Genomic DNA, 24481 nt, shown 5'->3' on the forward strand with positions numbered 1-24481 from the left:
TATAGGTAGGAAATTGTTGTCCTTCTACCATGTAAGCATTCTGAGGATTTTTGTTGTTGGGATTTGGTAATGGTTGGGCTGGTAGTTGATTTGTATTTTGTTGAAATGGAAGCAAGAGTTGAGAATTTGGATTTTGTTGAGAAGGTTGTTGTTGTGGGAATGGTAATGAAATTTATGGTTTTTGATTTGGAATTGGTGGATTTTGTTGATTTGGAAAAGATGGAGGATATTGATAAAATTGAGCAAATCTCCCATAAGGATTTTGCATCCCTTGTGCCCATGATTGGTATGGATTTTGAGGTTGGGGCCAAGGTTGTTGCCAAGAATTCCAATTTGGCGAGAGCTGAAAGTTCATAGGATTGTTAAACACTTGATTTTGTGGCCCCTACCATGGTCTTCTTGAAACAAAAAAAAGGGACTACTGAATTTGGATCTTTCTGAAAGACAGCTTTGAGCCCAGGAATTGAAGGACAATCCTTGGTCTCATGGCTTTCTGAGCAAATCATACATGTTTCTACAACTTTTGCATCCAAGGGGCATTCCCTTAGAGCATGTTTCTTTCTACATTTTGGACAAAAGATGGCCAAGGCATCAGCTTCTGCTTTCTGCTTGTTTTGTATTTTAAGGGTGTCTAGTTGTTCACTAAGGCTCCCTAGAATATCAGTTTTGAACTCATCAAGCATATTGCCAATCTTTGCCCTACTTACTGATCCAGTTGCAGATTTGTTTACTCTAATAAGGGAAGGATTTCTCGGCCCTTTTCCAGTTTTAGATTTTCCCCTTGAGAGATGAACACATAGTTCTGCTATGTCATGAAGTGGAAGTTGAGAAATATCTCCCTTCCCCATCATGTTTAAAATATCTATCCATTCATCTCTAATGGCTTTCAATAGAAGGGCTTTCAAGGTTTCCTCATCTAAATTACTCATTTTTGCTCTCTTTAAGTTGTATTGAAATCTTTCAAGTAAATCCTCCAAGTTTTCATCTTCTTTTTGCATCATCTTGAATACCTCATCCTTATGATTGGTGGGCATACAATAATCCAGGTATCTATCCAAAAATGTTTGTTTCATATCATTCCAAGTCCTAATAAATTTAGTGACTAATCCCATGAACCATTTCAAAGCAACTCCTTTCAATATTGCAGGAAACAGTTTGAGTTTTTGAGAGTCTTCCATATAGTCATAGGTTCGGCACAAGACTTCAAACTCAAATAGAAATGTTTCAGGATCTTCACTTCGCAACCCATAAAAGTTTGGGAGAACAGATGGTGAAATGTTTTTCATTGTTGTATGAGTTTCCTCATCGGCTATAGGGAATCCAAATGAGTTATCTCCATCCCTATTTCCCCCATTGTTACCTCTAGCTCCTCCATTATTTCCTCTTCCTCTACCTCTACCCCCTCCTCCAAATCCATCTACTACTTCCTCTGTCATGATAGTTTCCTCAGATTCTTCTGGTTCCTCTATTAATGGTGAACAAAGAAGAGTTTCTTCCTCCTCTTCTTCAGGTGATTCTAATTCTTTGATTACAATATGTTCCCCTGTAGAAGTGAAGAAAGGTTCTTCTCTTAGATCAGATTTAGTAAATAGTGTGGGAGAATCTCCTAATTCGGTTGCTCCTTGAATTCCAGGAATCCTAAGGCTGGGAGTATGAGTCGGAGATGATGGAGGTGTATCTTGTCTATGCCTTGAAGTAGCTGGAGTTGTGAAAATCAAACTTTTGGCCCTAGCTATAAACCTTCCCCTAGAATCTCTTGCTCTATGCATGTCATTTTTTATCTTTTTTTTTATTTTTAAGTTGGGCTAATAATTCTCTTTCTGATCTTCTAGGTCACACTAGGTGCAAGAAGAGAGCATAATCAAGATTTATTGAACTAATAACTCTCTTTTCTAATCCACCAGAGCACGCTAGGTGCAAGAGGAGAGCATACTTCAAGAAGTTATCAATTTTTCCCTTTTTTTTTTTTAAGAGATTGGCTACCTAGTTACACTTCCCCGGCAACGGTGCCAAAATGTTTAGTCAATTTATTATGTCCTAAATTGCTACATTAATTATCAATCCGGGAGTCGTAAAATGATGAAGTGTGGCGCACTATATGTGCAAGATAGCCTCTTTCTTACTTTCTATCAATTTTATCTTGTTTTTGGGGGTTTTATCTTGGTTTGTCTCCTAATGAAAATGATAATCCTATTCCTAAGTTTTTAAGAATACTTTTAGAAGGCAAGTTTGGGTATATATTTTAAGGCAATTATGTCCTCTATAATAATTTCCAGAACTTAACACTTCAGAAGGTCTTAAAACATACTAGTGATGAAATTGATACTTGAACAAGAATGGAAATGTGCTGCTATTCAAATCAAACAAATAATGAACTACTGATCATGAAATCACTATCTCTGCTGCTTATCTAAATACAGAAAGAAAAATGAGTTAAGTTACTGCACTCAAACAAATCAAAAACTGCAAACTAATAAAAGTAAAATCAATTCACTTCATTTATAGTCTGATAGCTCGCCAAGTAGTCTTTTCGGGGTTAAGATATAGTTCTGGAGATAATGTCAATAATATGAGGAATTTATATCTAATTGCATAAAAATAAAGCTAAAATCAAATCACATCATTCATAGTCCAATAGCTTTCCAAGTAGTCTAAGCTATGGCTCTGGAGATAATGTCAATGATATGAGGAATTTGATATCTAATTGCAGAAAAATAAAGCTAAAATCAAATCACATCATTCATAGCTCGATAGCTCGCCAAGTAGTCTAAGCTATGGCTCTGGAGATAACGTCAATGATATGAGGAATTTGATATCTAATTGCAGAAAAATAAAGCTAGATCAAATCACATCATTCATAGTACGATAGCTCGCCAAGTAGTCTAAGCTATGGCTCTGGAGATAACGTCAATGATATGAGGAATTTTATATCTAAACTAACTGACAAAGCAAATGAATAAAACTGATATCAAAGCATAACTGAAATTGAAAAGCTAAGAAAAGTAAAGTTAGCAGAGAGGTTAATCTCATGTCACTAGTTATCGTAAAAATTGTATGAAAATGCCGGGGCCTAGCCTATCCTAAAACACACGCTGATCAATGTTAGCAAAAATATACAATGCTTGAAAAATCATGTATAGGACTGTAACGTTAACATCATAAAAATACACAGGTGAACAAATTACGAAATATGTACAATGGAAATAAGGAAACAATACATAAAAACTTTATAGCAATAAAGAAAACAAAACCTCAGTGTGCGGGGGCCCTCTGCACGGCCTTGGTCAACACGCTATCAGTCTGGAATTATGCTCACACAGTCATATAAAACAAAGTCTTGTTATATTGCAAAACAGAGGAAGACTCCTCTCGTTACAACAGCGAGACCAATTCACAACACAGTACAATGATTAACAACAAAATGACATAAAAAACTAACTAACTCTATGCGTTTGCAAACATGTTATTTATAAGGGAAATTACATAAATGTTTTCTTATGAAACACCTTCAACAGAGGACACGTAAAAAGACAGCATCCGTGAGTTTAGCATGATGGTTGCCAAGATCATTCAATCTATCAAAAGATGGTTGCTGGATTTGCGTCGTGGAGGCAATTTACAACTGTCAAAATGAACCCAGAGATCTAAGAACGGCCTCGGACCCTTCACGTGTTGAAAAACAGAGACCTGTTGCCGTAGGACTCCTTCGTTTGACCACCATTTGACCAAGGAGTTCCTTTATGAATCCGGCTAAATCAATAGGACCTGATTCATGTCCAGATCATTCTTGAACTGCCCACGTGCCTCGTTTTGCTTGATGACACCTGCAACCTAGAGATTAACAAAAACAGCTACGGAAAGTGGCTGCATTCCGCAGCTAATGAGCAAAATCTAATTCAAATATCAAACACAAAAACATAGTTAGAAAACCACTTAAATGCTCTTTTAGAATCAATATCCAATGATCTTCGATAGCTTATGAGGTACTGGTGAGGGAAAAAAGTCTAGGAAAATGTGTAGGAGAGATGTAGTTTCAGAGCTCAACACTATCGACCGAGCTTTGTATTTCTCCACCTTTCCTTCTACATTTGTCTTCTTCTTGAACACCCATTTTCTACCAATGGGTTTCCTTCTAGCCGGCAACTCCACCAGATCCCAAGTCTCATTTTTGTGCAAAGATATCATTTCATCAACCATGGCCTCTTTCCAAAGTTTTCCATCCTCTGAATCTAGTGCTTCCTTCATAGTTCTAGGATCATCATCAGTAATAGATAAAGAAAAATTTGAACAGAAAGTAGATGGACTATACCTTTTTGGCTACCTTCTTTCTCGAACTGATCTTCTCACACATGGAGTTTGTGGCTCTTCATCTTCTGATTCCTCCTCTACTGTAGAGTGTAATTCTTCCTCCTTTAGCTCAAACTCTATCTTCTCAGGTTCCTTTGGTTGGACTTCATGTTTAATAACATCTTTCACCTCTCTGAACACCACATCTCGGTTGTACACAGCCTTCTTTGTTACTAGGTTCCAAAGCTTATAACCTTTAAACCATCCTTATACCCAATAAAGATGCACTTTCCAGATTTACTATCCAACTTGGTTCGTTTCTCCTTTGGAACATGTACATATGCATCACATCCAAATACCCCAGATGTGAAAGATAGGGTTTCTTACCAATCCATACCTCTTGTGGAGTCTTATCCTCGAACGCTAATGAAGGTGATCTGTTGACCAGGTAACATGCTCTCTCCACCGCCTTTGCCCAAAATTCCTATCCTAACCCGACACCACTGAGCATGCTTCTTTCCCTTTCCGTCAACGTCTTATTCATTCTTTCTGCAACTCCATTTTGCTGAGGTGTATATGGAGTAGTCTTCTACCGTGATATACCAAACTTCTTACAAAATTCTTCAAATTCCTTACGGCAAAACTCTCCACCGTTATATGTCCTCAACACCTTTATCTTATTCTCTGTCTAGTTTTCCACCAGAGCCTTAAATTATTTAAACCTGTCAAAGACTTCATATTTCTTCTTAAGGAAATATATCCATATATTCCTTGAGAAGTCATCTATAAATGATACATAGTACACAAACTTACCCAATGATGGAACCTTCATAGGTCCAAACACATCACTGTGCACAAGCTCTAATATTTGTATCTCCCTCTTACCACCAGAGGGGAAACTCACCTGATTCTGCTTCCCATATACACAATTTTTATAGAAATCAAAATCCAGAGAGCTATTATTCATACCTTCCACCATACTTTTGCCATGAAGTATTTGAAGGCACTTCTCTCCAATATGTCCAAGACTTTGATACCAAAGCATGGTCTTCTCTCCAGAGACCACTAGATTTTCTACTCCACTTTCAGGAACCACAGAACTATTGCACCCATCAACAACCGTGCTACCTTGAAGCTTGTACAGAGTTCCATTCCAAACTCCCTGCATCAATACCAGTGCTCCCCGAACCATCTTGCAGTTATCCTTCTCGAACCCTGTTTTTACACCTGCATCATCCAACTTGCTTATAGAAATCAGATTTCTAGCCAATGCAGGAATATGCAAAACACCCAGAAGTGTTCTAACCTTTCCACCTTGCAATTTCAACTTTACTTTTCCGCGACTAATGATTCTAGCCTTCCTATCATCTCCTAAGAAGACATCACCACCATCATATTTCTCATACTCCCAGAACCACTCTCTATGGGGAGTGAAGTGAAAGGATGCACCTGAGTCAATCAACCATGCCTCATGATCTACATGTGTACGTGAAGAAGCCAAGTACACATCCCCACCTTCATCTGAGGTGGTTTTCGCCTCTATAGAAGGAGCATCATCAAATCCCTTTCCTTTATCAGGAGCTTTATATTTCTAGTCCCTTTTGTAGTGCCCTTCCTTTCCACATTTCCACCACACCACCTTTACAGGTTTTCCTAGATATTTAAATCTCCCTCTAGATTTAGATCTCCCACTCGATGACTTATTTTGTTTCTATTCTGGGATTGTCCTCGTACAGACAAGGCATCACCATTCTGGCTCTCCATATTTTCCGTATCATCTCCTCCGTCAGCAAGGATGAGACTATTTCATCAAACTGCAAGGCAGTTGCATTGCTACCTATTGCAATAACTAGACTATCCCACGAATCTGGTAGAGAACACAACAAACTGATGCACTTATCTTCATCTGAAATTTTAATATCAACAGATGCTAACTGACTTGCCACAGTATTAAATGCGTTCAGATTCTTCGTCACCGAGTCTCCATCTTTCATCCTCAGGTTATACAGCTTTTTCCATAGGAACAATTTATTCACCAGAGAATTAAATTGGTACAAAGTCCCTAACTTGTCCCACAAAGCCTTCATCGTAGCTTCCCCTGATACATTCAGCAATACTGAATCTCAGACACACAATCATATTGTGCTCTTTGCCTTTCGATCCAACTTCTTCCATTCTTCATCGGACACTCCTGTTGGTTTAGTACCTGGATCTACCATGATCCACTGATCTTTACCCACCAACAGATCCTCCATCTTGAGCTTCCACAACTCAAAAATCTGACCATTAAATTTCTCGATCTCTATCTTTCCACTGCTCGCGATCTTCTTTCACCACCAGAATCGATCTCGCAAATCTCCCACTGAACAGGGTCTACCACAGGCCTGAGCGAAACCCCTCAGCAACAAAGGCGTCCCCTTGAAGCCAAAACAGCTCTGATACCAAATGTAGGTTTTAACCCCATACAAAAATTACCTGCATAAGAATTCTAAAACACAGAAAATAAACAATGTGAGAGCATAACACATAAAACACATATACACAGAGATTTTCCCATGGATCCGAAAACTAAGAATACCAGCTTGATTTTTCATTATGTTCCTTTCAATGTTATAATACATATTTATACATGCTGAAGCATCCAATACCAAGGACCAAAAACCATCGCATCTAATACCATGGACCGAAAACCATTACGTCCAAAAAACATGTGCGAAAATCATGCACAAAACTATAAGTGGGTCTGCCCAACCTAACATAGGTTCGAAAACCAAAACTTTCCAGGGCGCTACCCTGGACCCCATAAAGTGGGGTTACCTGCACCCCTCAAACCTCCTGTGACCCCCCATTACGCAATTAGCACAACGAAGGCGGGGCTCTTCCACCCCTCAAACCCCTTGGTTAACTACGTGGGCTAGTCATGGAAAGAATATAACACAACCCAACACTTGGAGGCATGATGTGGACCAGTGGTTCATATGGGATCCTGGCATCAGTTTGTAAGCACCTCCACACTGGACAGGTGTGGATTGCTTGAGGAGAAGAAATCTTAGGGTGGGAAGATTTGTAATGTCCCCATTTTTATTTTCCTCCATAGTACAACTATGGTGGATTTCCAGGGCAGGGGATGGCCAGGTCAGCAGAGCAGGTTTATGTCATCAGGGGTTCCAATGGAGCTTTGAGAAGTTTTTATGGGATATGATGGCATCTACTTGGTATATTTGTTAAAATTGGAAACTAGGGCCAAATTCCACCTTAAGACAACTCATATTATGAAGATGATTATTGCATTGGATTCCTCTTCCGGAGAGGTACAATTTTGATATAAAGATCATCCCATTTTGACAAGTAGAAATGGAATTATGAATTGATTTCTCCTATGGAAAAATTGTCAAGGTCGACTCTAGTCAAATGTAGGCTCATGAAGCCCAACAAATGTGTCTTTTCACCCTCAACGTTGTGTATAAATAAGAGAGACCTTTTCCTCATTTGGACATCACCATCTCATCACATCTTCTTCTCTCTCTTGATTGGGTCACACAACTTTGGAGGCTTCTCTCTTCTACTTTGCACATGTGGTTGGGCATCTCTTTATCTTCTTTGCACGTGTGGCAGGAGGTTGAGTTTATTCTGGGCAGAACATGTCGAAATTGCAGAGCATTGACGAGTGTTGAGCAAGGGGATTTTGACCAATGTTGACCTCATTTTTTTGGCAGGAATTTTTCTTTTCCTAGGTCGCATTTATTGGCATGGAAATTGAGGCATTTGGAGTGGTTTGACCAGCATTGACTTTAGGTTTGACTACAGAAAATTACAGCAGAATTTCTCTCTCCTTTGACTGGGTTTGACCGAAGATTTTGAGTTGACTTTGACTCTCTTGGAAGGCTAAATTAGACTTCTGTTTGGAGGATGTTTTAGGGCAGCTTTGACCACCATTGACTTTCTGGTTAGGGCTGATTTCACTATTGATTTAGCAAGTCTGTTTTGGGTTTATATTTGTACTCTCTCTCTACTGAACTATTGAAGAATAATAAGAAGATTTGATCAAAGGGTTTCCCCACATTGGGGCTTGTCCTTGGGATGTGCCACATCTTGTGTCCTCTTGTCTTATGAATATGATTTTATGTTCTATCTGCATTTACTATCAATGTTTATAAGTTAATGTGATTGCTACTGGATATAATTGGAATTTTTCATTGGGTTGCTAAAGGAACATTGAAGTTAATTGTCTTAAGAATAGAACATACGATTGTTATCTGAAATTAACATGGTATCAGAGGTGAGGTGAAAGACAAATCCCAAGCAAGAGTGAAGCAAATCAATCACTAAAGGACGTTGTTGGACAAGGACTTGGAACTAGTCCTAATGACGACTACATCTTTCTTCAAATCCGAGGACAAGATCGAGGACAAATCCGACTATATGCATGGAAGACTATTTTGGATTTGACTCAGGAAGAGAATGATGCCATGGACTATCTCAAGGGAAGAATAACTGATCCTCCTTCAAATGCATATGTTGATGTTCAAACAAAGAACAATAAAGTTGAGACAAAAGCTAAAAAGATTATTTTTTATTCTATTCACAAGCCTTTGGTTGCATATATTTCTGATTTGGAAACATCTAAGGAGATGTATGAAAGACTGGTTGGGATGTTCAAAGTGAACAATTCATATCAAATTCTTTTTCTCAAGAACAAGTTGAAAGACATCAATATGGATAGAGGAGAATCTATCCAATCCTACCTCATGAGGATCACCGAGATCAAGAATGATCTCTTATCTATTGGAGAACTCATTGGTGACAGGGAAATCTCTCTTATTGCGCTTGGGGGCCTTACAAGAGATTGGGATGTGTTCAACACTACCATTCTTAACAATGACATGATACTAGGATATGTGGAACTATTGGCCAGATGCACTCAAGAAGAAATAAGAATGATGGAATGAGAAAAGCCCTCAAATGGAAACAATCCTACTGTGTTCTCCACTCATTCTAGAAGAAGGAACAATGCTGGTCCAAGGAATCAAGGACAAGGGTCCAAGCAAGGATTCAAAGAAGGATGAAAGGGAAGGGGTTTCAATTGTAACAGGTTTGGCCACTTCGCTAGAGAGTGTCCTCACAAGAAGGATACTCGACGAGATGATGAAAACAATAATAACAACAACTTCAAGGGCAATGGCAATTGAAGGAACAACGGGTTCAATAACAAAGGCAAGAGGAATTCACCTACTGCTCGAAATGGAGGTGATCGTCCTCCCAAGAAGTTGAGAAACTCCAGGTATGATGAAGTTAATGTTGCAAAGCAAAATGAATTTTATCTTATTTCTGCCCTCTCCACCGCCTCTCCTCCAGATACATTGGACCATTGGTTGATTGATAGTGGTGCCTCAAGGCACTTCACTAGGTATAAAGAAGCTCTCTCAAACTTGGTTGAGAAGAAGACAAATATGGAGATCATACTTGGGGATAATGCCACCTATCCTGTGAAAGGAATTGGGACCATTACTCTTCACTTAAATCAAGGTCAAACCCTTCACCTACAAGAAGTGTTATATGTACCTGACTTGAAAAGAACTTGGTTTCTATTTTTGCGATGGAAGATAAAGGTTTTAAGGTGTCATTCGTTGATGGGAAAGTTTGTCTTTGGCAAAGGAATCCAAGAGATGTATTCACTCTAGGATTTAGGGTTGAAGGTCTCTATCAAGTTGGAGGAATTCCGTTGGGAACTATGATTTGTGACACCTCTCTTCAATCTGAACTATGGCACCAAAGATTTGCTCACCTTCATTTTAAAGCCTTATCCAATTCAAGGAAGATGGTCACAAGGATGCCCAAATTCAACTTGAGTCATGAAGGTGTTTGTTAGGGATGTGAAGCTAGAAAACATACAAGGGGACTATTCCCCTCAAGTGAGACTCTAACCATTGATATTCCTCAATTGGTCCATTATGATCTATCAGGTATGATGCCCATTACATCTTTGGGTGGATATTTGTATTATGCTATTTTTGTGGATGACTTCGCTCACAAGACATGGATCTATTTCTTAAAGAAAAAGAACAAAGAATTCAAATGGTTCCTCTCCTTCAAATCCTTCGTCGAGAATCAAACAGGGAAGAATATCAAAGTTCTGAGGAACGATAATGGGACTGAATATGATTCTAATGAATTTAAAGACTAATGTAGAGAAGTTGGCATTAAGAGGGAGACTACCACTGCATATACTTCTGAACAAAATGGTGTTGCTGAAAGGAAGAATCATACTATCATCAAAGCCACTCGAGCTATGCTTCATGATCAAGGTCTTCCAAAGTTCTTATGGGGAGAAGCTACCAACACCACTGTGTATGTCCAAAATCGATGCCCACATCAAGCTTTGGACTTCAAGACAACTGGAGAAGTATTCACTGGTAAGAAAACTGACGTTTCTCATTTTAGAATTTTTGGATGTCCCATATACTTTCATTTTCCGAAAGAGAAAATAAACAAACTAGATGCATCTGGGAAGAACGGAACATTCGTGGGCTACAATGAAACTTCAAAGGCATATAGAATCTATGTGCCTAGTCAAAGGGAAGTGGAATTAAGTCTTGATGTCACTTTCGATGAAGATTAGACACTTAGAAAGATTCGAGATCTTCCTATTCGTAATAAGGCCAATGATAATGATGATGCAGATGCAGAAAAATAGGATGAATCTCTGTCTGATGTACTGATGCCTGATGTTGAAGGACCGATGGATCCCATTTATCCACCTCCTTGTGATCCCTCTACTACAAGAAAGAGGCCTTTGTGGATCAATGATACTCTTGAGAATGTCAAGAAACACATTGCACTGAGGGGGAAATTTTTTGAAAGCATGAAGCCGAATAGGTACCAAGGGTACTTACCTGCCAGGATTACCATTGTACGATCTGAGCCTTGTATATTCGAAGAAGTCGTGAAGTAACATGTGTTGGAAGGATGCAATGAACGAAGAGTGTGAATTGATCATGAAGAATGATGTCTGGGATGTGGTTCCTAGAACCAAGATAACCTTATGGTCACTTCGAAATGGCTCTACAGATCAAACATGGAGTTGATGGGAGTGCTGAGAAATTCAAGGCCAGATTTGTAGCTCGAGGCTTCTCTCAAAAGGAAGGAATAGACTATGATGAGATATTTGCACCAATTTCCCGATATACCACCATCTGTTCGATCATAGCCCTTGCTGCCTCGCAAGGATGGAACCTTCATCAGATGGATGTCAAAACTGCCTTCTTGCATGGTTTACTTAAGGAGGAAGTATATGTGGAACAACTCAAGGGGTTCGAGGTTCAAGATCGTGAGACACATGTATGCAGGTTGAAGAAATCCCTTTATGGGTTGAAGCAAGCCCCTAGGGTTTGGTATGAGAGGATCGATAACTATCTTATGAAGCTGGGATTTACAAGAAGTGATGTTGACCCGAACCTATACTTCAAGGTTGAAAAGGATAGACCCCTCATTCTGGTCCTTTATGTGGATGATCTCTTTCTCATAGGTGATGACCCTCTCATTCATCAAAGCAAGAGGGAGTTGGCTTCTGAGTTCGAGATGAAGGACCTAGGACTGATGCATTATTTCCTAAGGTTGGAGGTCTGGCAAAAGCTAGGTGAGATTCCCTTCTCAAGGAAAATATATTGTGAAGCTATTTGAGAGATGTGGGATGGTGGACTGCAAGTCCGTGACTACTCCGATGGAACTCAACTTTAAGAAGTTATGTGGAAGTGTTGTTGGGCCTGAATTGGCGAACCCTACCGAGTATCATCAACTTATGGGGGCACTGATGTTCTTGGTCAACTCTCGTCCTAACATATGCTTCGCTGTGAATACATTGAGTCAATATATGGTTGAGTCTCATCACATTCATTAGATTGCTACCAAGAATCTCTTGAGATATCTCTGGGGCACTATCCACTATGGTCTGAGATACACTGTCAGGAATTTGAGGCTACATGGATATTCAGATGCTGACTGGGCTGGAAGTGTGGTGGATCGTAAGAGCATGTTTGGGTGCTTCTTCTCTTTGGTGCCTACTTCTATATCCAGGATGAGCAAGAAGCAAAAATCGGTTGCACTAAGCACAATCGAGGATGAAGACATTGTTGTGAGTATGGCCTGTTGTGAAGCAGTCTGGTTGAGGAATCTCTTCAATGAGCTATTAGAGCATGTGCTAGGTATGACTATGATCTTCTGCGACAACCAGAGTGGGATTCGTTTATCAGAGAATCCCGTGTTCCACGATTGCTCCAAGCACATTGATGTAAGGTACCACTTTATCCGGGATATGGTACAATGAGGAGCAGTTAGGCTCCAACACATCAAGATGGATGAGTAGGTTGCTGACATTCTCACGAAGCCTCTCAGGAGGGTCAGATTCTTAACCTTCTGAGAGAGACTTGGAGTCGTGGAACTTCTCTCTTACAAGGGTCCCGTATAAGTTGGACATAGAGCTCTAGAAGCTCCTTGGGGCATGAGGTACTTCTTGGAGCTAGCTATGAGTGACCATATGGTGAGTGGTTCACCTTCCCCTAGTGGTGTGTTGGATACAGGGTGAGTGGCTCACCTTCCCCTATGATACCCCATTATGGTTGACATGTATGTAGGGTGAGTGGTTCACCTTCCCCTACCCAAACACATGCATCTAGGGTGAGTCCTTCCCTACAGTTGACATATGCATAGGATGAGTGGTTCACCTTCTCCTATGGCATATGAGCAAGATGAGTGGTTCACCTTCTCCTGCGAATGCCTCGACACACATCCTACCCATGGAGTCTGGGACTCATAGGAAGTACCTCTCATCTGGCCAATGAGTTGGAAAAAGCTGGTCAGGGACCATAGCACTACCAATGGACACATCATGTATTACCGTACCTCCTATGACTAGGATGCATGGTGTTCAACAACTTGATCTAGGATCAAGGACTGACTTTAGTCAGTGGAGAGTGTTATGATGCACTCTCGATCATTTCTTCATTATTACTTCATGGTTCACTAGAGCAGAGCAGAGCAATGATGACAGGATGGTACATGATGACAAGTTGGCATGATGATGGATTGGCAGGTGCAATTCTCCCTAGTTGAGAGGGAGTGTTAAAATTGGCAATAGGGTCAAATTCCACCTTAGGACAACTCATATGTTGGAAATGATTATTGCATTGGATTCCTCTTTCGGAGAGGTACAATTTTGATATAGAGATTATCCCATTCTAGCATGTAGAAATGGAATTATGAATTTATTTCTCCTATGGACAAATTGTCAAGGTTGGCTCCAGTCAAATGTAGGCTCATGAAGCCCAACCGAGGTGTCTGTTCACATTCAATGTTGTGTATAAATAAGAGAGACCTTTTCCTCATTTGGACATCATCATCTCATCACACCTTCTCTCTCTTGACTAGCTCACACAACTTTGGAGGCTTCTCTCTTCTACTTCACACATGTGGTTGGGCAACTCTTTATCTTCTTTGCATGTGTGGCAGGAGAAAGAGTTTCTTCTAGGCAGAACAGGTCAAAATTGCAGAGCGTTGACCAAGAGGAGTTTGACTAGCATTGACCTCAATTTTTGGGCCAAAATTTCTCTTTTCCTAGGTCACATTTATTGGCACAAAAATCAAGGCATTTGGAGTGGTTTGACCTACGTTGACTTTAGGTTTGACTACAGAAAATTACAGCAGGATTTCTCTCTCCTTTGACTGAGTTTGACTAAAGATTTTGAGCTGACTTTGACTCTCTTGGAAGAACAAATTGGACTGCTATTTGGAGGATATTTTGGGGCAGCTTTGACCACTGTTGACTTTTTGGTTAGGGCTGATTTGACTGTTGATTTAGCAAATCTGTTTTGGGCTTATATTTGTACTCTCTCTCTCTCTGTGTTGAACTATTGAAGAATAATAAGAAGATTTGATCAAAGGGTTTCCCCACATTGGGGTTTGTCCCTAGCATGCACCACATCTTGTGTCCTCTTGTCTTGGCTTGTCTTATGCATATGATTTTATGTTATATCTGCATTTACTGTCAATGTTTATAAGTTAATGTGATTGCTACTGGATATAATTGGAATTTGTCATTGGGCTACTAAAGGAACATTGAAGTAAATTGTCTTAAGCATAGAACATACCATTGTTATCTAAAATTAACAATATTTCATCATCCACACAGTTTGCCTTTCGTTCCGTCGCATTCCGACAACTTTAAAAAATTAGCATTAGTATGGAGTTTAACTTAATTAATTATGCTCAAGGTGGCATTCCAGGGAGATTACTTGATGGAACACCTCAGTGTAATAGTTCATTGGAACCAGAACGAGAAGATCTATAGGATGGGATGCTAAGAAGTGGCTTCCAATGACCGAAGAGAGTATGGTGGGCGATTTACCATTTTCCTTAGTTAAAAATGACTTGAATTAGCCATTTAATTAAGGAAAAATAATTAAATTGGAGAAAATGGGCCAAAGGTGACTTCAGTGAAATAAAATCAAATAAAAATGTCACTTAAGATAAAGTCAATGGAGGAGTTTCTAGAATAATAATAAAATAATAAAATAAGATGCTTCTAGAGGCTTGGAGATCTATCTATTAGATCTATAAAAAGGGAGGAGGTCATTTGGAGACATCTTGGATTTTTGATATTGTTTCTTGTATGAGAAGTTGAGAACCCGGTTCTCTACTCCATTGGTAGCCCCAGGACAGAAACCATCGGGTGATTTAGAGAGATTGGGCGAGAACCCATCTCCCCTTGGTGGATTCATTCAGAAACTACAGGTGTAGTGATTGATTTCCCATTTTAGTTTGGAGGCTGACATCAACATTATCACATATCTTGGAGAGTTGTTCCCAACTATTGTATTGGCATATATTTCCATATAATAAAGTTGGATTTTGTTATTGTTGTTGCATTTCTCATTGTTCCTCATGTTGTGATATTTTAATGAGATTTTCATGCAAATTATAGGTTTATTGTTTCAGTCAAATTTCCAGTGTTTGGGTTTTACATAGCAATCCTCTGTTAAGTGAATGATAATTTTATGTGAAGGGTTTGTTCCAAATTTTCTTCATTTAGGACATTACACATTACAATAAGAAGAGGGTGCAATGAGGTCCTGGAAAGAGTGCACCTGGGCTTGCTCAAGGCAAGTGAGCTAAGCTCAAATGAACAAGAAGAAATCCCTCTCCAATGTGTTGATGCTCTCTTCTGGCTCTGCGCTGAAACTACCCAGAAATATGTTGCTCGGTGTGAAGAACTGTTGCTAGGGCCTCCTCCGGTGCTCAGAAAATTCCAGGAAATTAACCCCGATCTCTCCACCAAATACCCAGAATAACCCACGAAGGAATTGGCCAAATGTTAACCTCAGATTTTCGACCCAAATTCCCCCTAGCTCCTCTAGCTGCTGGCTGAGTTGGGACCCCTATTTGACCCCTCAAATCTGCTCAAAATTTTTTGCAAAAATTAATCCCGGGCTCCTCTCACCAAACCCACAAAAACCCAGAAAGGGTTTGGCTTGAATCAACCGACCCAAAATTACCCAAAATTGGTGCGTTCTCCTCCAACTGCTAGCCCAACACCCAATTCAAAAATATCTGCTAAATCCCTGCTCCAAAACTCCTCCACTGAGTTGGAAATTCCTACAATATTTTACTGGAAGAGAAGTGAGAGTCCAACCTTCAAATCCCGCTAACTCTAAGTAATTTTATTGCTGCAAGCTGAGCCCAAAAAATGACTGCGTAGGCCCTAGGAAGGCAAATTCGTCCCACACTGAAGCAAGTACCTCTAGCCCTGAAAATTACTCCATAATTTCGTCCTTCCCCAAGGAAATTTCCTATAAATTCCCAAAGGGAAATTCTCTGTGAATCTCCTCCTCCAAGCACCACAAATTAGCTTCTGCATCCCTGTCAAGAGGTAGGAAATTCGACCCAAGTGATAGCCTCCAATCCAACCCGAAAATCCTTGTCCAAACTCTAGTCTAACTATAAGAGAATTTCCTGCAAAAACCCGGAGCCTCTAATCCACGCTTTCTCCCACAATGTGCTCCACAGAGATACCTCTGCACCCAAGAAATGCATACTGCTAAGTAACTCCTGCAATGATGCCCAAAGGAAACTCTGAATTGAGCTCCCCAAATTTCCTCACTAGGGAGACACTCGAAGTTCTCCGAAATGAGGGTGGAATTCCCACTTGGAAATTCCTTGTGCTAAACAACACGGTTGTCTTGGCTAAGAAGTGCAAAAGAACAATTGTTAGATTGTCAAATGATCAAATATGCCCAAAAGTGAGACCCCCAAGCTCTATTTATAATTTGTTGGTCCCTTCTCTCCTTGTGGTCCCCACTCTCTCTCTCTCCTAATTCACACTTTCTTCTCTTTCCTCTCTCCTCCAAGAGTGCAAGTTCCCTCCTTGGGTCAAATTCTCCTTCTCATGGTCCCCATATTCAACTAGAGCCACAATTTTTCCCTTTTCCTCCTAAGTCCCAATGCTGGAATTTCGTCCTCCCAAAACTCATTTCTAATGCTGAAAATCAAAATTGGGGATATTACAGTGGCGTTCCTAAATGTACCCATTTCGGAAACTCTGAAATGTTTTGGCACTTTGTGCAACTTACATATATACAATTTTTAAAATTTTTAATTCACTCAAGGAAAACTTTGCTTTATATATATATATATATATATAATCCACTCAAGGAAAACTTTTGCTGGATAAAGTCTTCCTTTGTTAGCTTGAGATAAATAGTAAAATCTGTCTTTTCTGTTGCTCTAATTGATGTTTTAAGTTGAAACCATCAACATGAGATGGGCACACTAAATAAGCATTTGTATCTGTTTAGGCTAAAGAGAAGTGCATACCTTGTCTTTCATGTTTTACAGTACAGAACCTAACATTCTATACTTTGTCTCAGACAGTACAGGAAATGTCATTGCAATCAACAAGTGTTTTAAATATAAAGTGGACTATCAGAGGAAGGCCTAAAATTTCTGCACTAGTTTCTGGAGATGTGATTATTTATATCAACTCAACATTTACATTGAACCAGATAAGTGGTCAAGTGTTAAAACATCAAGAAGATTGGGATCTCTCTGCATCATCTGGCCTGGAACAGGCTTATTTCTGGGCATCTCAATGGTTGTATGTCACAGTAGAACCTGGTAAAGATGTGGCTGAACTGGTAAACGGTACGAAAAATCGATTTGGTAAAGAAGAGGAACGCCCAGACATCTTTTCAGACACGTCTGGTGACCCAACAAAGGTAAATTTGAGATTCTTATCTTAATTGTATGTCTTGGTTGATTTCCAGACTATGCGGTTAGTTCACCCACCAAAAATATCTCTAATATAATACACTGAAGTATTCATTCATTCTCTGTTCTTTCTCTTTGCTCTGTAATTATGAAACTTCATTTATGGTATGTGCAGTTCTTCCAGGTTGATAATAGTTTTCAAAGAGATGTTTATCAGGTCGGTCTGTTTCTTGCAGTCGTGTACCTCGTTGTACAGTTTCTAAGGTTTACTCTGTGAGAGACTGATTTTGTCTTCTTATTCTTTGTATTCTAGCTGATGCATTGACACCATATTGTATTTTAATATGTAAAAAGTGTTTTCTATATGTCAATTTTGTTTTCGTAGCACTAGAGAGGATTTGAAGGCATTGAATTCAATGCACTTCAAACTTCAAAGGGCATTTTGAATGGAAGGGATGTGAGTATCTTTCCCTTCTAGTCTATATACCAACCAATACTATAATACATTCGTAATTGTAGCTGCTTTTGTCTAAGACAATGATGACACCATCTTGTAATTAAAGGGCGATGATTGCAGGAAGGATTTCTGAGTGAACGTTGTGTGCATAACAAATTTGATGTCTAGTTCTTATGTCATACTGCTGGCCCAGATGGTGGTTCAAAATTGTAACATAGTGCTCTATCAACACTGGTAGAGTAGCATTTTCAAAGATTGTCTTTAGACTCTAGAGTACATTGCAAGGAAGTAAATGACCTTTTTTGGGTAATAAAATGTGTCACAAATTGTTTCTTTTCTCAACATCAATAAATAACTTCCCACAATTGATTATTGAACTATTATTTATTAACAGTCGCTGAGATGCAATAAAGGGATGTGTTAGCCGTCATATTGTATGAGCATTAACAAGTGTAATTTTCATCACACGTGTATGATCTCTTCATTGGTGGTACATTTTATTTTATTTTTCTTGAGATGTTAGGTTGTTCAATTGCTTCGTTGATATTGATTTCTTCATATTTGATGATTATTAGTGACATGCATCCTTGGTGCTATGATATGGTGTTATTGATGCTCCTTTTCTCAAATATGTGCACCTCTTTTTGGATGGACCAATTTATCTGAGGAGGATGGTTGCACTTCACGAGTCATCCTGATATCATGGTAGGAAGGCATACTTATTGCATTACATTCACACTTCAAAGGTTGTGAGGACCATTAGCTGTATTACACGATAAACAGGCTCCTAATCTGGAATCTGTTTTAAAGGGAGCTTGAAGACATCTTTATCTTTGATCCGCTGGGATGAACTTTCCAGCACTGTTTGTGGTATTGTTTGTAGAAGAATGTTGTGAAACAAAATAATATAATAAGGATCTAAAGGCCACTGATTCTATACCAGATTACACTGGCATATTTATGAGATAGGGAAACAATCAAATGTCGAAGCCTTAGCAACCATCTTCTTCTACAGGCACTAATACAGGACTAGTCATGGTTTGTGGAAATGCTAAGATTCCTGCCTTCAAACGTTCTGCTAGATATTTCCAAATGTTCATATGAATCCTGTGATTATCTTAAAATGTCTTTCGAGTGTGCAAGTATTCTACCTGCGGGTTGAAGATAGTGAATCTGGAATGGAATTTTAGCTTTTGATTTAAAAAAACCAGATGAACAAAGAAGAAAGTATTCAGAGAGAATGACACAGCCATCAGGGAAGCCGCTGTTATCATGATGAGAGAAGCAGCAAGTTACAGTGTTGCATCAAAGCAGCCAGCAATAAATACTTGTTCCGATATATTTGTAACCAGACCAGAAATTTGAGCATCATGATGAGGGAGCACATACCATTTTAAATATCTATTGATGCTGCTTAGGCAAAAGATTTCAGGGGGTGCTTAATTCATTTTGCCATTGAATAACTATCATGGTCTAAATTCTCATGAAGCTGCTGTAGATCGTTGGACTTTTACGATCCTGGTACAAAGTTAGTAACATGTGAGTAAAGGTTTTCTGATCTGAACAAAATTATGAACAAAGAATGTGTCAAACACGACACATCTTGTATGTCACTTGGTACATCATCATAAAAGTCACAGAGATATGCTGGTTTAATTTGTGCAGGATAATTCTTGTGGATTAGTTTCCTGCATATATGAACTTTTGATGGGGTGATGCCTTTTATGAAAGTAGACTTAATCCATGTTCTAAGAATGGAGAGCAGGGATGCTCTTTTATCTATTTGCCAATCTTGACAGACTTGAAAAGAGGGTCGACTTGTACATAATAAATACTGGGGCTTTTTTATCAATTTATCTTTGCAAGGAAGAAACACTCACACACACATACATATGCCCCTTGTCTACCATGAAGTAGTGTGCTAATGACTGAGGAAGAAACAAGGATTTTCGAGATTTGTTCTACTGCCGAGGCCTATCTGTTTTAAAAGAGCACCTATAGCAGAACTGATGAATACACTAATGGATCAGTCTGAGATATACGTCTGGACAGTAAATTGATAACAACATTCAAATGAACAGACTGGAGCTGATTTGTACATAATAAATACTGGGGTTGACTAATCAATTTATTGTTATAAAGAAGAAACACAAACACACATACATATATGTGTTGCTTCTACCAAGAATTAGTGCGCTAATGGCCGAGGAAGAAACAAGAGTTTTCTAGATTTGTTCAAGTGCTCAGGCCTATCTGTTTTAAAAGAACACCTGTGCCAGCACTTATGAAGTCATTGATGGATCAGTCTGAGATACTTCTAAACAGCAAATTGATGACAGTATCAGATCTGGAGGACTATTTGTAGCAGATCTGACAGGCCTTTCCTTCCAGATTGAGATTGGTTTCATCTTTATGAAGGGTGCAGCCTTGAATTAATCCTGCAGAGGATCATGTCTGGTGAACAACTATAAGCAGTCTTTCAGCTATGATAAATTCTTGATTAGAAAACAGAATTTTATCCTCATATTTGGAAGCAAAGGCGTTGCAGCTTTAGGCTGATCTAATCCAGTCCTGAAATGATCTCACAATAGGAATAAGCACTACAGTCAAGCAAACTCTTCTCGGTTTATTGAGGTCTAGATTTCTTTTAGTAATTTGATAGGGAACCTTATTTATGGTTATGAAGATCCACCCTTTTTGGGACAAATCTCTTTAGCTGGAGTTTTTTAACACTTATTAAAGGTGCCCACCTTACTTGTAACCTTGAGAGCTGATTTATCTTGGAATGCTGTCTTGATAAAGGAAGACATCTTTCTAGACAAAGCTTACAAAGGAAGACATCTTTCTAGACAAAGCTTCCCTCAACATGGATCCCTCTTAACCATGGAACTATGAAGCAAAGTGCAGATCATTTTTATGGTGTCAAAAATTGACGAAATGATTGCACTTCAAGGGATCTGTCTCCTTTGAGAACTTGATAAATTTGCCTCTCTCAAGGAGTGAGTCATTATGAGACAGGACAACCAAATATCACATTCTCCTTTGCAAAATTTACACGTTGAGGCACAAGGGTGTGAGGAGGAAAAATGAGAAGACCATGTATCATGAAAAGGAGTCACATATGAAAAGGGAGGACACAAATCGTGTATGCATCATCGAATCCTTTCTTGTAGCCAGAATATGGAGTAATCAACAATCAAGCCTAGGAACTTTCGTTGAAGAGAAACCTCAGGCATACAATCCTCTAGGCCATCTTTAAGACCACCTTCACAGTGCTCTTCTAGATGATCAAGGGAGGATTCTTGTTCAATGTACTCTTGCTTGTCACTACCTTGGTTTCCTTCATCAATAGGATGATCTATGATCAAGGGTGATACTTTCCTTTGGATGGAAACTCTTCTCCAACTTCTTCATTATGGCTGAAGAGGCCTTCTTCGTGAGAGGAATAGTCAAGTCTCGGATGGCATCTTCAATATGACACATTGGTCCCCAATACTTAACAAATGATTCAATGAATACCCCAATAGGGGGGATGCACTTTGGTCTACATTTTTAAGCCAATCTCTTTGACCATCCCCAAACAAATTAATGAAGAATATCATAATAGAATCCTCATGAATAATGTTGATCTTTGGGGTATACTTGAAAATTTTGGCAACATGATTCACAACTAAAGAAGGATCACCATCAAATTTGGGACATTCATCATAGAATTTAAACTCAATTGATTTGGATATCTAGGAATATCCTTGACATCCAAATCATGGTACATCTCATGCAAATCCCAAGGAGCCATTACCTCGAGTCTTTCATAGCAAACGAATGAGGAGTAACCCAGGGGATTTCAAAAGGCCTTGAGAGAAGCTTACTCCACCCTACAAGCATTGAAATTTGGTGTTTAGTGAAGAACAAGGACTTCGTCCTTCTAATGGAGTCATCATAAAAGAGTCCATCTTGTCATTAGGGATGAAGCTAAATCTTCGAATTACAAGGAGGTAAACTTGCTTCATCCCTGACAATGGAACCAAAAACGTTGCTATAAAATCTAGCAAGTCTTGTAGACGGGTACCATACAAGGAAAACACTAGGCCAAGTGACAACAATGGGGTGATGGCCCACTATCACCATAGCCAAAACCCCCTTGTATTTATGGAATTTCACCAATGGGAGGGGTCTCGGTATAAGGTCACCTAATAGACATTCTAAGTTTAAAGGTACAAAGTGACACAAAAGGCTCTCAAGGGAAAAATTCAACTTAGGTACACGGCTCCAACTATGAAGAGGAGGCAACTTGCTTTTCTTGAAGAGGCCAAATTAGGGCAACACAAGACCTAGGGTTTGATAGATAGGTTGAGAGTTGGAATGACTAAAGGTCCAAGTGAAAAGAAATGGTTTCCCACAATGTATTTCAACAAGGCTATGACACATGAAACCATTAACAAGCCCCCAAGTTGAAGCTATCACCAAATTTGGGTTTTCTTAGGCAAACAACTAGGGAAAAAGAAATTATGGACGAAAATATAATGAATTCCCACCAAAGGGGAATGATTTTATGGAAACCACTCAACCCTCGATGTTTAGACTTTCCAAGACCAAAAGATCCTCTTTATCAATTCACAATAAGCCCTAGTTGGCCGCTTTGCCTTAAGAGGGCCGAATTAGGTAAGAGTAGAAAAAGCAAAAAAAATATGTGGGTTGATCACCAACAAAAGATGGCTAGTGCCTTATCCTTGGGTGGATGGAATATATGGATGTTTAATGCTAGCTAATCCTTGTAAAGGAGTAAGCATTTTTTGATGCCCTAGCATCAAAACCCTAACTATTGTCTTTGTGAGGGATCAAAGGCACTTGGGAGAGCTACGACATGAGTTCACCAATAGGAATACCATTCAAATGTTATATAATGAGTAATTAGTGCATGAATAATCCATCATTGACCCAAGATAACTTGTCCAAAGACAAAGACATAGCTCCAATATAAAATTCGTTTTATAGATCACATCTTTACACAATTAAAGAAGGCTGAAATTATGCTAAGAGAGGCCAAATTGTCCAAGTGGTGATGATGATGATAAATGAAAACATCCTCTCCTCTATTTATATGAGGACAAGTCTAATTTTAGTCTAAAAGCCCTGAAGAAGGCTCGAAATGAAAGGCAATAGAAGAATTCATCTACACCTGAGGCTACGTGTTGGTAATTTGACAGTTCCAATAAGCCTTCTTAGCATGTTCAGGTATGATGTATTGCCATAATTTTGAAAGACGTTTTCATAATAATTCTTCTCATAGGGTTCTTGATACTTGTCTTTTTATCTTGTGCCACTTCCTTATTTTTTGATACTTTAAAATGCACATAAAAATTCTGCAGGAGGTCCTATTTATCGTTCTAGCTTTTGAGGGAGTATCGTTTGGATGGTGATTAGTTTCTCAAACATCTTTAGAAACCAGTTATTAAGTATAATTGAGTAACCACTATTTATTAAAAAAAGAAAGAAATTGAGTCCTTCAAATTACCAAATTCTTTTACAATGCTTCCTTCAAGGTTAATTCCACAATTTTTAGACCTTTTTTCTTTAAAGACATATATATTGCTTTGTTGGAACTTAGTGTCTGCCTAAAATGAGTTTGCAAGCTACGCATCCTCAAAACTATTTCCGGGGCTTAGAAGTGCATTTCAACACTCAAAAGTGCTACCACGCCCAATAAGCTAACTTTGAAACATATTCAGGATGTCAGAAATAATTGATTCTGGTGGGAAAGAATACATTTATGCACTCAAAATTGCATCTAGACCCAGAAGCTGCCTTGGAAACATTTTATGGATGTCAGAAACAGGAAGAACTTTATGCAAATTTTTGGAACCTTCTTCAAACCTTAAAAAAATTCTACTGAAAACATAAGAGCCCACAAACCCCAACCCATCAAAATAAAAGCCTCCCAGCTCAAAAAAGAGGATAAATTTCAGTTTTTCACTAAAATGAGTAGCAATTGAGCAAAGGAGGGAGCACTCAGTAAGACCTTTTTTATAGGATTTTCATGTCGAGAGGAAAAATAACTCATCATCTCAATAAAATGTTGGAAGATTATGCATCAACTTTAAATCCAAATTCAACTAGCAAAAGTGTGATTCTATGGTTGATAAATTTTATTATTTCTTCTAACCACTCACTCTATATAAATATAATTTACATTTTCTTATCCAATTTCATTCAATTTTAAACCAAAATTTTTGGGTAATGGAATTCTTATCCAATTTCATTTAATTATTAGCAAAAAGTTTTGGGTAATGGAAAAAATAAAACCCAAAACCTAACAAAGAAATTATAAAACTCTGAAAACAGAATAGAAAACATTTTGTAACATGGAATATTAAAAACCAAAGCATTAAAAAAAATGGCCAACAAAATAGAATTCACATTACATCTTTGGGAAGATGCATTTCCCTTTTTATACGACGCATGTTTTAAAAGCAACCAGCA

General features: G+C 38.8%; 1 pseudogene; it reads left to right on the plus strand.

Annotated features, from left to right (window-relative positions):
• The window catches only part of LOC149172363 (uncharacterized), a 539710-nt pseudogene extending 521793 nt beyond the window's left edge, over positions 1 to 17917 (plus strand).
• Positions 17918 to 24481: the final 6564 nt, after the last annotated feature.

The sequence above is a fragment of the Pinus tabuliformis genome, chromosome 4_2 (assembly GCF_031772625.1).
Source record: "Pinus tabuliformis cultivar Carrire ecotype Pingquan chromosome 4_2, CPIR1, whole genome shotgun sequence".
NCBI classification, from domain to species: Eukaryota; Viridiplantae; Streptophyta; class Pinopsida; order Pinales; family Pinaceae; genus Pinus; species Pinus tabuliformis.